The sequence below is a fragment of the Oculina patagonica genome, chromosome 6 (assembly GCF_052425735.1).
Source record: "Oculina patagonica isolate OP01 chromosome 6, crgOcupat, whole genome shotgun sequence".
In the NCBI taxonomy this organism is placed as follows: Eukaryota; Metazoa; Cnidaria; class Anthozoa; order Scleractinia; family Oculinidae; genus Oculina; species Oculina patagonica.
The window spans coordinates 3329800-3345202 of NC_135763.1; the positions used below are offsets into that span (position 1 = coordinate 3329800).

The following is a 15403-nucleotide window of genomic DNA, read 5'->3' on the forward strand; positions in this document are numbered from 1 at the left end:
AGGGTATTCCAAACAAGATCGTGACACCCTTCTTTATAATGATACAATTTGTATCAATATAAGTATTATATAAGTATTATTTCAGGAAACTTATATGTAACGTGTAATTTCCGAACTTTAGGGTATTCTAAACAAGATCGTGGCACTCTTTTTTATATTGATACAATTTGATACAATTTTTATATAGGTACAATTTGACAAATTCTTTTAATCTTTGGACACCTTACCTGGCATTATAATTCCCATATAAGGCTTGACTGTCAACCAAGGCTTGCAGTACTCAGTCTCGTCTAACTTGGCTATGAAAGCAAACTGAGCTGCTACCTGTCAATCAATCAAACAGTCATCTAACATCATCTAACATCACATGACGTAATTAATAGACTTGCAAGTTTCAAAATGCACAGGAAAGGAATGCACAATAGCATACTTTAAAGTAGAAAGCAAGCAAGTAGCTGAGTCATAAACAAAATCCAACAATAACCATGCAATGATATTTTGTTTTAGTTAACGCTATCCCACCTGACCAGTGTTAACAATGTCCAAGGTGGCTGTCTGTTTTTCAAGAAATTGGACATCTTTAAAAATAATCTGCATAGAGAAATAAGACTTTATTAAGACCAGCTCTAAACAGTGGCATCGAGTGGTTTTCACTTGTCAATGAGTGTTGAAAGTAATTTGAATTTGCTTTGGTTTTGCAATACTATGCTTTGTGATTGTTTAAAAAAGTTGTGCAATTTTCTCAATTAATCAGCAGTAAAACCAAAATCAAACATCACTTCCTTGTGCCGGCTACATGTACTTTCTTCGTTTTGATTGGTTCACTGGATTGCCTGTGGCCATTGTGATTGGCCAGAGCGATTACTTTGGTTTTGGTTTTCGACAGTCTGAAGTGTCAGCGGTCTTCTCAGCCTAACCCCTGGAGGAAGGGGTGGGCAACTAGTTTACAACACTCATCAAAAATTGCCTCTAATAGGCACTGTTTATGATTTTAATTTCAACAACCCGTTTTACGCACGCAGAACTTCAATTTCCAAGAGCGATCAAGCCGAGGGTGATGGTCTTGATGTTACACCAAACTATAGAAATCAGTAAAGCGAATTTTGCAAGCTTGGCTTTAATAAACAATGGTTAAAATTTTCCAATGCATGCACGATACCCTACCTCTGTGGTGCCTAGTTGTACTTGAGGTAGGTTTTCATTTTCATGCCTGTCAAGAGTGCGGATGACATCTTCCATTACTTGTCTTTCTTTCTCCACGTTCACCACTTTGACCTGCCAACATGTGACAATGACATTTGTTAGAGGGGCAACTGTATAACCACATGCATGCCGAGACAATGAAACACTTATTTTTTAATAAAAAGCTTCCAGGCTTCTATCAGCAAGTGGTAGAACTAACAACAATACTTATAATAATGCCTAAACAAGAAGAAACATGGATGGACTGATGGTAATGAACTAGCTGGAAGTTCTGATTTAAGCTCTCCCAAGATTTCCGGGCTACATGGTCAATGAATTTCTGAGACTTTGTAGAGCCATAAAGCATATTAACTCGTAAAATTCAATTCACAGGTCCTATTGTTTAAACATGATAATGCCACACAGCAAGGTTTTGGCAACCTTTTCTTGTATGTGAAGTATGATGTTAGTTGAAGATTTTTCTGTATACCTTGCTTGCGCATCCTTTTGGTAATACTTCCATACAATAGCGCCTCTCTAATTTCACAATTCAACTTGAGAGAAGTGAGTGAAGTTACACATAACAGGCTTTAACACTTGTGCATGGTTAACACTCACCCCGACTTCGAACAAAGAGCTGACAGGCTTATGGTCACTGAGTTTAAGTTTATTATGACTACGATATTCCAACTGTTTAACTTGAGATCCCCTCCATAAAATACGATCACACCAGGCAGGGGCACGACCTTTTTCGCTGAAAAAGAAAGGAAAGAAAGGTCAAAATACTTAGTTATATATCCAACCCTTCACTCAACAGTTATTCTCAACCCCTTATAAGAGACAAAACCATCTTGTTACTATTAGCAGTGTGTGTGTGTTTTTTTGTTCTCACTGAAAGTTCAAACATTTTCTCCTAGTTTGACCAGCTTAACATGGACAATTGGTAACTTTTACATTTTTTTTTGTACAACCCTCATTACCACATAAATTGTGCATCAGATTTTACAAGCCATCCTGTGAGGCACATTAGCACTCTGTATATAAACCAGGGTTAAGGTAAAGTTAGTGTTCAGGCCTAGTGGCCCATCAGGCCAGAGCTTATCCCGGGCTTCTGTAGCATAAAGCGACTAGGAGTATTTCTAGTCCCCCCTGGATGGGATGCTCCCACCATTAATTTTGCCAGTACCCATTTGTACACCTGGGTTGAGAGATGCACTATGAGAGTTAAGTGTATTGCTCAAGAACAAAACGCAGTGACCCCACCAAATCAAACTTTTGTTCCTAAACATTGAAAACAAACACTAATAATTGTTGCTGTTTATGTTATAACATGTAGCTTGCAAATACATGTACACCAGTTGATTAAGTTCAACAGTACCATAAGTTACATTAATTATCTTATTTATAGGTGATGTCATTCATGTAGCATGTCATGTAATAATGCACCTCGTGTCCCAGTTATCTGTTCCTGGATCATATTTATAAGTTGGTTTGAACTTGATGCGGCCTTCTTGGAATCCTTTAAAACATTTCTTATCATTCTTTTGTTTGATGAGCTGATCATTGACTAGGAGTTCCTCATACTCTCCTTTGTCTGCCAGTCGTCTCACCACATCTGTATCCATGTCACTAACTCTGTAATTTAAGTCTCCCAACCAGAACACAGCCCTAATAAGGAACAGGAAGAGTTTGAGCTTGACAGGATTTTGCATGCATTGCATGAACTGTAGATGGCAGAGCAAGGGGGCAAGGGGGCTGTAGCCCTTCCCCCCAAACAAACATTTCGGTATACGGCGACCCCCTCCCCATTTCAAAATGCTCCACCGCCTCTGTTCCAGGTCTTTGATTTCTGGGCAGCTTATTCAACAATATACAGGTAACTTTATTTACATGTAATGTATATATGGAGCCACCTCAGTTTTGGACATTTCATGGCATGAAATCCCACTATGACCCTTAAACAATTCTATTAGGAGCTGTTTATTGTAATTATAAGCTGGGACAGAGAATCTGTTACATCAATGCATTCACTGTAACATAGGATAGTACTACATGTACAGACTTACTCATGATCAGTGATGAAAGGTGAACCATGAGACCCATTAAACTCCAGCTTGCTTAGAATATCTCTGTAGTCCTGTTGGTTGAAAAAACATCTTGATATTTTTGTATTCAGACAAGATAATAATAATATCATTAATATTGTTTGGTTTACAAATTTAATTCCAGTTAGCCAATGTACACTGACCTGACTGTGGTCTTATCAGAGCTTCAAATCAGTCAGTCATTGGGCAATGGACAACAAAGTATTTACCCATGTTGATAACAATCTCAACCGCAATTGGACATAAGGTCCAAACATGTATTTCTTTTTTTATCAATGGTCCTTTTTTCTCCAGGAGATTTTTTTTCCAACCACAAAGGTTACTTTCAATAATTATTATATTTTTTTTATTTTTACTCCTTGCTCATGTGCCATTTGGCAATCTCTGGGGTGTTACAGTTTATTTCAGTTTACTTTGGCCGCCCACTTTTCGAAGTTCGTTGGGAAATTGGAAACTCTGTTACGAAGTTGCCAAATACGTTGCGAAGTTTGCGAATCAAATTGCAAACTTTGATACAAAGTTCCCAACTTCGGCCAAAATTTATAAAAACCTTCTGAAATTATGTTATCAAAAAGGGCTTTGCTACGTTAAACTGTTGGAAACAAATGTCATAAAAATAAAAATATAAAAGGTTCGAAAACTTTTATGTTCAGTGAGCCGTAAACATGTTGTCCCGACAAATTAGTCTTCCCTGTCGCATTGCGTCGGCTTCAATTAAAATCAATTTTACATATGGGTAAACCATCCAGTTTTATCGGGCTTACAAACGCAGAGACTTGAAATTGATGATGATGCCTCGCAGAAATCGTTAAACACCAAATTTCTGCATGCATAAAATTTAGTTATCGGCAAATTACTTGCGTGATCGCTGATGCGAAACGTTGTCTTACACTTCGTTACTTCATCTTTCCTTGACCAGTTCTAAAATCAACGAGTTCAGATAACGACATGACTTTCAAGCAACATGTCTTGTTTCTTCTCAACTACCAAACTTGGAAAGTTCAGTCGGGCCTAGGTTGCAAACTTTGTATAGAAGTTCGAAATTTGATTCGCAAACTTCGCAACGTAATTGGCAACTTCCCAACGAACTTTGCAAAGCGGGCAGCCAAAGTAAACTGAAATCAACTGTAATGTTTATTAGTAACATTATTACCTGGTTCCTTCTCTCAAATTCTTCTGTGTGAGCTGCGAGATGCGAATTTACAAAACAAATACTTGTGTTGTGGATCTGCATCCTAATGGCTACACCTCCCTTGTTACCCTGTTTAAAACCAAAAAATAATGATAATGTAAATGTAACAATTGAATAAATAAATATAAGCATTACCTGGAATTTTCAGAAGAGGCTGGAGACCACAGAAACATGCCTGGTTGTTTGCAACATGCAAAACCCATTACTTTAATATCATTAATTATTATTGATACCGGTAGTTTTTTTTCACTAAAAATGTTAAAATACCACTAGAGTATAGTTCAGAGATCACAAAAAACATCAGAACATGAAGCTTTCCACTAAGGGACTGTCCGCTTGCCTAATGCATGTAAGATAATGTTCTGTGAAAACAGCTGGGATTAAATTTGGAAGTGAAGCAAAGTGTTTTGCCTTTTCTTGAGAATCAAAGTGAAGTGACAACTTGTCTGACAACTGCTTTTCTTGTCTCCAAAAATTGTTTGAGCTCCCCTTCCCCCTCTTAGGGACTTGTGCCTTAGGAGGTCACTGCACACCCAACAACATGAAGCAGTATTAGGTACTTTTAAGGAAAAAATAGTTCTCACAACCATCTACCAAAACCCCTGGTCATGAAATTAAAAGAAGTTGAAACTCTGTTGTGAGAATTTTTGGAGTTTGAAACACATGAATTACTGGTACACTGGTAGTCCTGTTCTGAAAGAATTTCAGTCTGTCAATGATTACACACTTAATCTAGTTCCCTGTACATGTAGTTTAATCTGCTGACCTGAATGCTTTATGTACATAACTTCAATGTCTCAATGAGAAATAAACTTATTAAACAATGGACAAATTTAAGATGGCCCTATCCCCCCGAGGGCAAGGAACTAAGAGCTAATTAAAGAGAAAATTAACAAATCCTCAAGACTTAAATCTTGGCCCTTACCATAAGACCCATGATGCCAGTAGCTACAGTTTCAGCATCAACTTCAGTAACATAAGGCAGATACTTGTTCTTAACAAACACCATCAGTAAAATGCCAACCAGACGAATGGTCTTCACCTGTATGTGTGGAAACAAATGCTGATGGTAAATTACTTCTTTCTGAGTTTCAGCTCTAGTCTGAGCCAAAAATAATTGTTAACGTCTCAAAAGCACGTCAAAATAGACATGAAAGTAGCGTACTGACCTTAGTGTACTGGGCTTTAGGGTGGAGTCCTTGCTCGGCCATCTTTAGCCACTCATCCTCTCTTGGAGTAACATTTTTTAGCAATGTTTCAGCACTGAGATCAAGCTCTTGGAAGCTAAAAGAACAAAACTTCTGCTGTTATTTGTAACTTGATATGGCAATCTTTAGGGATGGACCATTAGAAATAACTGAAGGAGGTAAGGAATTTTTTTAAGGCCTACTCGTCTGCAGGATTTTTTTTCTTCCATTGCACATTTTTAAAAGGCACAACTGCTTGCAGGATTTTTTTGGAAAAAGTAACCCCCCCCCCCCCCCCTTAGGTTATTTCTAATGGTCCATCCCTTAAGCTTAGTGGTTAATGTAAAAGGAAATTATTCCTTACCCCAGGCTGAACACATCAGGTGGGTCATGATCAGCTGCGAGCCATGGTGAAACTTCCTCGGCAGGATACTGGCCATTGACATTCCATGTTCCAACAAAGATTCTGCATCACACAAATCACATCATGAGATAATTTTGTAACACCCTGCTAGGACTCTGTACTTGACCAAGCACAGAAAAACTAATTTAGTATTCCATAAAATTATGCACACTTGCACAATAAAAAGACAGGTCTGTAGCTTTATTATCAGGAAAAAATCATCTTAATGGACTTTGTACCACATTTGTAGCATCTTTTCAGTTGTTTTATTGCTGATCCAGGAGAAGTTACAGCTATATCAGGGCTATATCAATTTCAGCTTGCCCCTCGGACAAGTGGCTCATAAATTTTGTTTGCCCGGGGCAGTTGGAAGCTTGTGTTAGTTTTCTTTTCAGTATGATTTAGACAGCAGATGATTTGCCTGAGCCCTTGCCCATTAGGCCCGGAAAGAAAATCTACTAAAGCAGACGGATAGAATGTGTTGGTCGATCTCAATTCAGTCGGACAAACTCAACTGAGTCAAACATCAAACTTATCATGAACTTAATTCGCTCAATTTAATTCATCTCATGTGAAGTTTGATGTTTGGTCTGGGCCTTACAGTCAAGTAAACATTGTTTCTTCTTCAAGAAATTAAATTGTCACATTGTGCATGGAAACTTAATACATTTTCAAAGTGAACTCACTTCAGCTTTTTTATATGAGTATATTCTGATTCTCTTGCAGCCATGTGGAGTTTAATAAACCCATCCCTGGCACCAAAGCTAGTTGGAAGAATAGATCTCCTGGGTAGTGCCGGTGAGTCAGTAGCACCCTTATCTACTTCATCTGATGCCGTTAGACTTGCTGACGACAATGATGGGTGGATGGTGGGTGATGGAGAAAAGCCTGGCATTCCAAACACGTCCAGTGCTGCGTCATCTAGTTTGGATTCTGTGGCTATTAACACACGAGAATAAGAGAAAGTCAATCTATGTATTGGGAGGTGCAGTGGCCTGATGGTTAAGGCACTGGTCTCTGGATCCAGTGGTTCAAGTTCGAGCCCTGGCCAGGGCACTGTATTGTGTTATTGAGCATTAGACACTTTACTCTCACGGTGCCTCTCTCCACCCAGGTGACTGTATAAATGGGTACTGGCAAAGTTAAGTGTCATTGTCAGTAAGAACCGGGCAAGCTCCACGGATCGAGGTTGCCCGATCCCCTTCAAACTTTCAGCGTTTTTTCTCTATCGGATATGATTACGATCGGTGCTATTCTTAGTAAAATAAAATAAATTCCTTCGGATTTTGACCACCCCCTAGTTTTTGGAGCAAATTAAGCAAGATACGGTGGCAAATTTATGTCAACTTCCACGGCTAATTTTACTAACGTCAGATAAACCTTGATCATTTTTACGACTGTTACGTATTGTCCGGCATATAAACAACTCATTTCTGTAATATAAACGATTTTGGATAAAAAGCTTTACTTTGGCTCGACTCCAAATATTAGCATTTTTTGGTTATCAGATGCAAGGCAATTTTTTGCAATTTTTAAAGCCAATTTTCTCCAAAGTGCGGCAGTCTCTTTTAAAACCAAACATATCTTTTATGAGTCCGTCCATAAGTCTAAATAAATCCGCAAACTCTCATTTGGCAAGTCAAAATCCCGTCGTGTGAACTTCCTCACAAATTGACCTAATTAGCATAATTTGATCTAATTTGCATAATTGTTGATTTCCCAGAAAATTGTCACGCTTTTTGTTTCATGTTGAAGGTGTTTATTAACTTCTTTTTTAGTATTAATAAGCACGATGGACTTCTTTCTGAGAATAGTAGGTATATTTAAAAGAATTTTCCCACTTACAAAGCAAAAATTCTTTCCTACAAACTTCCTAGAAATTTGACCAAACTTCATTTGTCATCGAAATTCATGTCTCCCAGAAAAATTGTCACGCTTGAGTTATTTCATGAACATGGAATGTAAAATTATTTCTGCCGCTCCTGTAGCGACTAGTATGCTGTGGCGTTTTCTGTAACCAATAATGTAATAATCCCGAATTATATTTTTCATACTAAAAGTGAAGAGGGAAAGCTAATTAAGAACAACACGTTAAAATATATTGTAGTTTAGAGGGCACACAATCGCAGATTGTACTGGTGACTAATCTTTAAATAAGAAGCGTCCGTCCGTCCGTCCGTCCGTCCGTCCATCCATCCATCTATCATGATTAACTAGCTATCTATCTGACTCACGTCTTATAAGCCTGGGTGTCAGCTTAGGGCTCATTAGCAAAGTTGATCTGATCCTGACTCGAGCTGGGCACATTGTTATTACAAAAGACACATAAATGCCCATGATAATTTATCCTAGACATAGAAAAAGTTGACTGCAAACTGGGTACACAGAAAGAGTAATACAATGCTCCTATCAAACCCATCGAGGACCGCGGGAAAGCATAAAGGAAGGAACTGGGTAGGCGTACTAAACATACATGCATAGTTGGAACCTATATAATTTGTTGCTGGCTACTTCTATATTTATTCGAATATCCACGTTGGGAGGGAGCCAATTGTTAGGGAAACTTATCTTGTTGATGGGAGGGTTAGTGGTTCAGGGAGGTAGGGGGGATAATGTACTCTGCTGTGGGTTCAGAGATTGAAATTTTATTATATATATTAAAGAGAGTCTCAATGGCAAATGAATAAGATTCTCTAGTGGGCCGATTAAGGCTCTTTCTTGTCGTATTCTTGGGGCGCTTTCATTCAAATTTGCCACTTCGCTGATTTTAAATAATTAATAATATGATGTCTCTGCATTCTATCCTATGATTAAATCTAAAACATGTTCTACTAATAGGAGGTCTGGAACAAAAAAAGTTACGTGGGTAGCCGGCGTGAGGTCTGGAAGGAAAAGCGTTTCGGAAACCGCTCGGATTTTTTCTCCCCTTGCCTCCTTTTTACCATTTTGGAGGCTAAATTATACTACATGGGGGCTCCCTGCAAATGCAAATCACATTAAAACGTGGTACGATAATTGTAAAGATGTTGATAAAATGCGAAGAAGAAGAAGATGGTGATGATGATGATTATGATGATGATGATGATTATGATGATGATGATGATGATGATGATGATGATGATAACGATGAGGAGGAGGAGGAGGAAGAAGAAAATGGTGATTGTCACGACTACGATGTTGATGACTTTGTCAGTGACCATTGTTGCGATCGCTATTTTAGTTGTTATTATTGTTTTAATACCTGTGTGTTCGACCAGAATGGCTGATAACGTCCAGACATTTTTGACTAAAAAATTCGATGAGCGTGCAAGAACTAGAAACAAGGCCGATCCTTTGCAGGTAACGACGGAGACGAAGATGCTTAGAAACGAGGATGGTCAGCTCACCTTTAAGCCTGGAGAGAGCAGGACTGCACAGCAGAGCAGCAGCATGATCTTACGCCAAGAAGATGTGCAGCGCTATAGGGGTATTGACCCTGAGGAGATCACTAAGGAAGACATTCACCGTGGTGTCGGAGATGGCCTTGGACACTCTCAAAAGTTTGTTGATGGATGACATGGGCAAGCAAAGCCATCAATTTTTGTTTCTTGTTAATTTGCAACCTTGTTAAAACCAAAATTTGCCTCTCAAACTAGTTGTCCTGAAAGAAATCTGCAAGCAGCTACATCTGATGACAAGCGGACCGTTATCAAGAAAAGACTTTCATCGAGGCCATTGAAGCAGTTTCCGAAATTTGTACGTGCTTTCAAAAGTAACTTAACTAAAAGCTTATAGCTAATAACTAATAATTTTGGCACAAAGGATGTCGAAAGGAGATGTGGGATGTGTGGGGGTGGGGGTGGCCACTCTGCCAAGGAACCTATGACATAAGCTAAATTGTCCCAAATGCACCTATGTCGCTTTTTGTAACCCATCGTCTCCATTAAGGCTTGTAAGCTAGGTACACAGAGTCTCTGAGATGACAGGCATTCTAAATACATGTTAAATCGCGAGGATACCCATTGGCTAGTTTAGCCCGTCTTCGACATTACGTGCCAACAAACCGCCAGCTACGTAGAATCGTCAGTGTTCTCTTTTGCTGTTTAGATATCAAAATTGGATTTGCGAAGTTTTATTATTCATGCCATTTGTCTAGATGTAGTTACCAAAGACATCTACTGCCATTTAGGTTAGAAACGCAAGGGTGAAGAGGAATAATTGAGATTTCATTAACCAGCTCTAGCATCTCCATTATTACAGCTCTATTAAAATTATGTTATACCTTGCTGGTGTCCTATTCCATTATTCCACAGTAAAAATTCGTCATTCGTATTCTGTTATTCCCTATCGATGTTCGTACCCAAATTAATCATTCGGACTCAGCTCTGAACTTATCTTACTAGTTAGGTGAAAATCTTAGTATTTAGACTACATGCTGTAAGAAATGTCACTGTATAGACGTGATCAAGGATAAAAAATGTTTCATTTTTCGTCCCCGACAGAACAAAAGTAAATACGAAATAGCTGGGAGATTTCAACAACAAAATAGCGTATTAATCAGCTTTGTTGACACAATCTCTATATACTGTCACGTTGTCAAACAAAAAAATTGAAACAATATTGAAACGTGTATTAAATTCTGGTTTAAGTGTAGTAACAAGCTTCTTGCGCGCAACGCGTAACTAAACTGGCCACCTTTTTGGCATGATGTTTGGTTATGAAGATTAACTAGTTCTGGCAATCTTGTTGCTTTATTGTAGATTAAATACAACACACAATGTTAGTTATAAGTGCCATTTCAGTTCAGTCGTATACTCAATATAGCATATGATCAGACACCGAACAGTCCGAACGTGGGGACTTTTTTACGCCTGAAAAACCAATCAGTTTCATAACAAACAAAATACGATGATGTGTATTATCGGTTGCATCTGAACAGCTCATCAGTAAAGTTTTCCCCAAAAAAATAGGCATAGTGCAAGTCTGGTAAAATTCTTAGGAAGCCTGTAGGATAGACTTTTACTTTGTAAGTGGGAAAATTCTTTTAAGTATACCTACTATTCTCAGAAAGTAGTCTATCGTGCTTATTAATACTAAAAAAGAAGATAATAAACACCTTCAGCATGAAACAAAGAAGCGTGACAATTTTCTGGGAAATCAACAATTATGCAAATTAGATCAAATTATGCTAATTTGGTCAATTTGTGAGGAAGTTCACACGACGGGATTTTGACTTGCCAAATGAGAGTTTGCGGATTTATTTAGATTTATGGACGGACTCATAAAAGATATGTTTGGTTTCAAAGGAGACTGCCGCACTTCTGAGAAACTTGGCTTTAAAAATTGCAAAAAATTGCCTTGTATCTGATAACCAAAAAATGCTAATATTTGGAGTCGAGCCAAAGTAAAGCTTTTTATCCAAAATCGTTTATATTACAGAAATGAGTTGTTTATATGCCGGACAATACGTAACAGTCGTAAAAATGATCAAGGGTTATCTGACGTTAGAAAAATTAGCCGTGGAAGTTGACATAAATTTTCCACCGTATCTTGCTTAATTTGCTCCAAAAACTAGGGGGTGGTCAAAATCCGAAAGAATTTATTTTATTTTACTAAGAATAGCACTGATCGTAATCATATCCGATAGAGAAAAAACGCTGAAAGTTTGAAGGGGATCGGGCAACCTCGATCCGTGGAGCTTGCCCGGTTCTTACTGACAATGACACTTAATGCTTGTGTGTGTGTGTGTGTGTGTGTGTGTGTCTGTGTGGGGGGGGGGGGGGGTGAGAGGACCTTACAACTAGCATTATTTCATTCTCTATTTTCCAATTGCCCATAATACACTTTGTTTGCCCCCCAAATTTTGCATAAACTATTGTTTTCAAATGCTCTTGGGAGGACTGCATATTTCCAAAACAATAGTTTATGCAAAATTTGGGGGGCAAACAAAGTGCATTATGGGTAATTGGAAAATAGAGAATCCAGGAAAGGGGGGGGGAGGGGGGGTAGAAATCCTCCTAATCGCTTCCTGCTACTGAAACCAGGATAAGTTCCGGCCTGATGAGCCACTAGGCTCATCAGGCCACTTGGTTAAACTGGCCACTTGGTTAAACTGTAATCATTACAAAACTTGGTTAAACTGTAATCATTACATTACTGTAACACTCTTGAGCAACCTTTTGATGTCTTTAATAATATGTTAACTTCATTTTTAGACTTCGAGGTGAAGCACTCCCTCTTTTTTCTCAGTCCATTGAGCATGAAGCAAAAAAAGCGTAAGAGTAAAAATGACTGGGGGAAATCATGCATCTTACCTGCAGATTTCTTACGGCCATTTTTAACCCACAATCTTCTTTACTTCACACTAGATGGACTGAGAAAATAGAGGAACTGCTCGAAGTCTACTTTATTTTAACATTACTTAAACCACACATGGCCACTCAAAAACTTTGATGCATGTTTAGTACTGAGAGGTGGAGAACATCAAGCCAAAAGTTCTGTATTTGAGGCTGTCAATGTTGGTGTACATGTATTGAATATTAAGCATTATAAGAATCAAATGGAATGGCAGTGTTATTCCACTCAGTTTGCTTTTAAAATTATATAACGTACCTGTTACAACTTCTAATCCACTTGAGCTTGCTTCTTCAAGGTGATTCCAAGGCCAGCCATCTAATTTAAAGAAAGTTAGAGGTCTTAATTTTATAACTGCAGACAGCTAAAACATACAACTTTGAATAAGACTTTGTGAAATATAAGACTTTTGCTTTGGAATACAAGCTATATTTAAGGAAGAAGCAACTGACTGGTCGACACGTCAAACATATATGTCGCATTTTATCTGTCTCCATCCGCAGGTAATCTTTGCTAGGTGATGTTCGCTCGCTTGTTTCTATGTGACTGTATGGTTAACAACAGATAATTAAAACCTTAAGAGAAGTTTGAGCCATGTACTTGCATTTTTTTTAGCATCTCGCGAGACAAGTGTAGACATCCCTGCTCGCGAGACAAGAGTCGAGATAAGATTCTCCTCTCTAATGCGAGGGTGGTAACTTACTTTTGAGCGGTACTGTAGACTTGTTTGCTAAAAGATTACAATACAGTCATGCAAACTACTTCAAACTTAGTTTTTCATGAATTAATAATACTCACCCACGTTTATAAAACTTTTTCTTCCAATCAGCTGCTGATATTTCTCAAGCCATTTAAATTCAGGCACGCCAACCATATGAGCCCTTTGTCTATAAGCTTCAAAGCAAATAAAAAAAAACATAACTCAGTAATGCCTTAAAATAACATTTCAAACCATTAAAGATACAGAGAAACATTGCCTCTCTCTTCCCCTGGAGTGTCCTAACAGTACATGTATGTATTAAAAGAAGTGACTTTACCTCCAATAGCTTTGTTCAATTCAAGTAAGAAATTCTTTCCTTGAGCATCCTTCTTCACCTCAAAAACAAGCTTTGTCTGGTCATCAGTCAAGATTTGAAACCTAACAACGCCTGCAATATGATAAACACACAGTTATTTCATATGATAAACCAGTCTAAAAAACACACACTGTCTGTAACTTCTACGTACTTTTCTTTGATAACCTGATTCAGTTTGCCTTTCAATTTTGCATGCAATAATTTTACAATCAGTTATACTGTAATGCATGAATGGTATGATCACATTGAATGGGTTCAGTCTGCAAAGGACTTACTATATTAATAATTAAGTTGTGCTACATATTTGCTTGCAAAAGAAATATTAATAATCCTTTCAAAATTATCTTTAGTTATTTTTTTCATTTACCTTCTTTGCTACTATCTTCAACAGCTGGTTGATCTACAAGTAGAAATTAGAATTATAACTAAATCAAATTATGTTTACTTCGACTTTACATTGCTATTTGTGGGAGGCGCAGTGTCCTAATGGTTAGTGGGCAGTCCGGGTTTGAGACCTGGCCGGGCCACTGCATTGTGTTCTTAGGCAAGACACTTTACTCTCATAGTGCATCTCTCCACCCAGGTGTGTAAATGGACTAGCATTCCATCCAGGGGGAGTAGAGAAATACTCCTAGGTGCTTAATGCTACAGAAACCGGGATAAGTTCTGGCCTGATGAGCCACTTCGCTTGAAAGCAACTTTACCAATCTATATACATGTAGTTACATGTATTTCAATCATTTCGTAAACCATAAAAAGGCCTGTGTCGGATATGGATAATTACACATTCAAATGATGCCATGATTTACACCATCCTCTCAAAATCACATAATATATCAATATGACTGTGTTAAAAATGACAGACTATGATAACACACAGATCAATCACTTATCAGGGGACCTATTCTTCATTAATTATTTTTCATATGCTAGTGTCAGGCAATTTGAAGTTGAAATCTGGTATTTAAACCACTGGAAATGTAGAACTTACCATTGTTAATGTAACTATCTAATGATGTATAAAGTTTGTGATAGTGAGGGTGTTATGTTGTGTAATCTGTTTGAAAAGACAAATTTTGCTTGCACTACATTTATCCATCCCTCTAGTTTTAATCATGTGTCAACTGTATCAACACTCCCAGAACATTAGTCAGTGTTATACTTTCTAAAGGTAAATCAAAGAACTTCATTTCTTTGTCAACAGTATATTTTAAGAATTAAGTAAATGGGGATACTGCAAGAAGAGACAAAAAAGCATGTAACAGTACCAGCAACAGTTGCATATGAAAAAGGTCCGCGGATGGCCAAAACATACAGGACATCTAGAGACTTTTCTTGAAAAGATGATTCACTGTTCCACTGAAAGATGATCAAGCTGTTCAAAAAATTGTAAAATAATGTAAGTACAGATTGACAAACCAGGTAGTAACTTATGTAACTGATTAAAGAATAAGGAAAGATTATTTTTCACTGTAGTGGAGATGTACAGGTCAAGTAGCTCTGTAAATGTCATACTTGTCTGCATTATGTACCACACCAAATGTCAATAGCACTTAAACTCTGAGGTTTAAAATCCAACTACATTTGATATGATTGGATTTTTGCTGCTGTCAATTGTAATAACAATAATGACAATCCCCAACTGGAAAAAAAAAGAAAAAAACAAAATGGATCAAAATCTACCAATCACAACACACAGATGTGACCTTTTGAACCCACTGAAGTAAACGTCTGTTTCCTGAGAGGTCCGCTAAGATGATTGACAGCAGCAAATAACACAACCACTGTCTGATTGAGCGAAGACTGTTTGTTTGCTATTGAAAGAGAGTAATCAATGCTAGCTACTTTAAAATGTTACAAATAATCTGAAAGATATGCTCTATCAGTGTAGTTCTGTACAATAATTACAAAAACTAACTAGTCTT

At 37.7% G+C, this 15403-nt stretch overlaps 2 protein-coding genes across 2 annotated transcripts in view; both read right to left on the bottom strand.

The window, feature by feature from the left end:
• Nucleotides 1-13515, bottom strand: part of LOC144656153 (inositol polyphosphate 5-phosphatase OCRL-like) — a 45025-nt gene extending 31510 nt beyond the window's left edge. Inside the window, exon 1 of the mRNA XM_078516385.1 lies at nt 13440-13515. The gene's annotated coding sequence lies outside the window, so the exon portion shown is untranslated. The remainder of the gene's footprint in view (nt 1-13439) is intronic.
• The window catches only part of LOC144656155 (coiled-coil domain-containing protein 81-like), a 53654-nt gene that overhangs the window by 3478 nt on the left and 34773 nt on the right, over nt 1-15403 (bottom strand). The gene's annotated exons all lie outside the window — the stretch shown is intronic.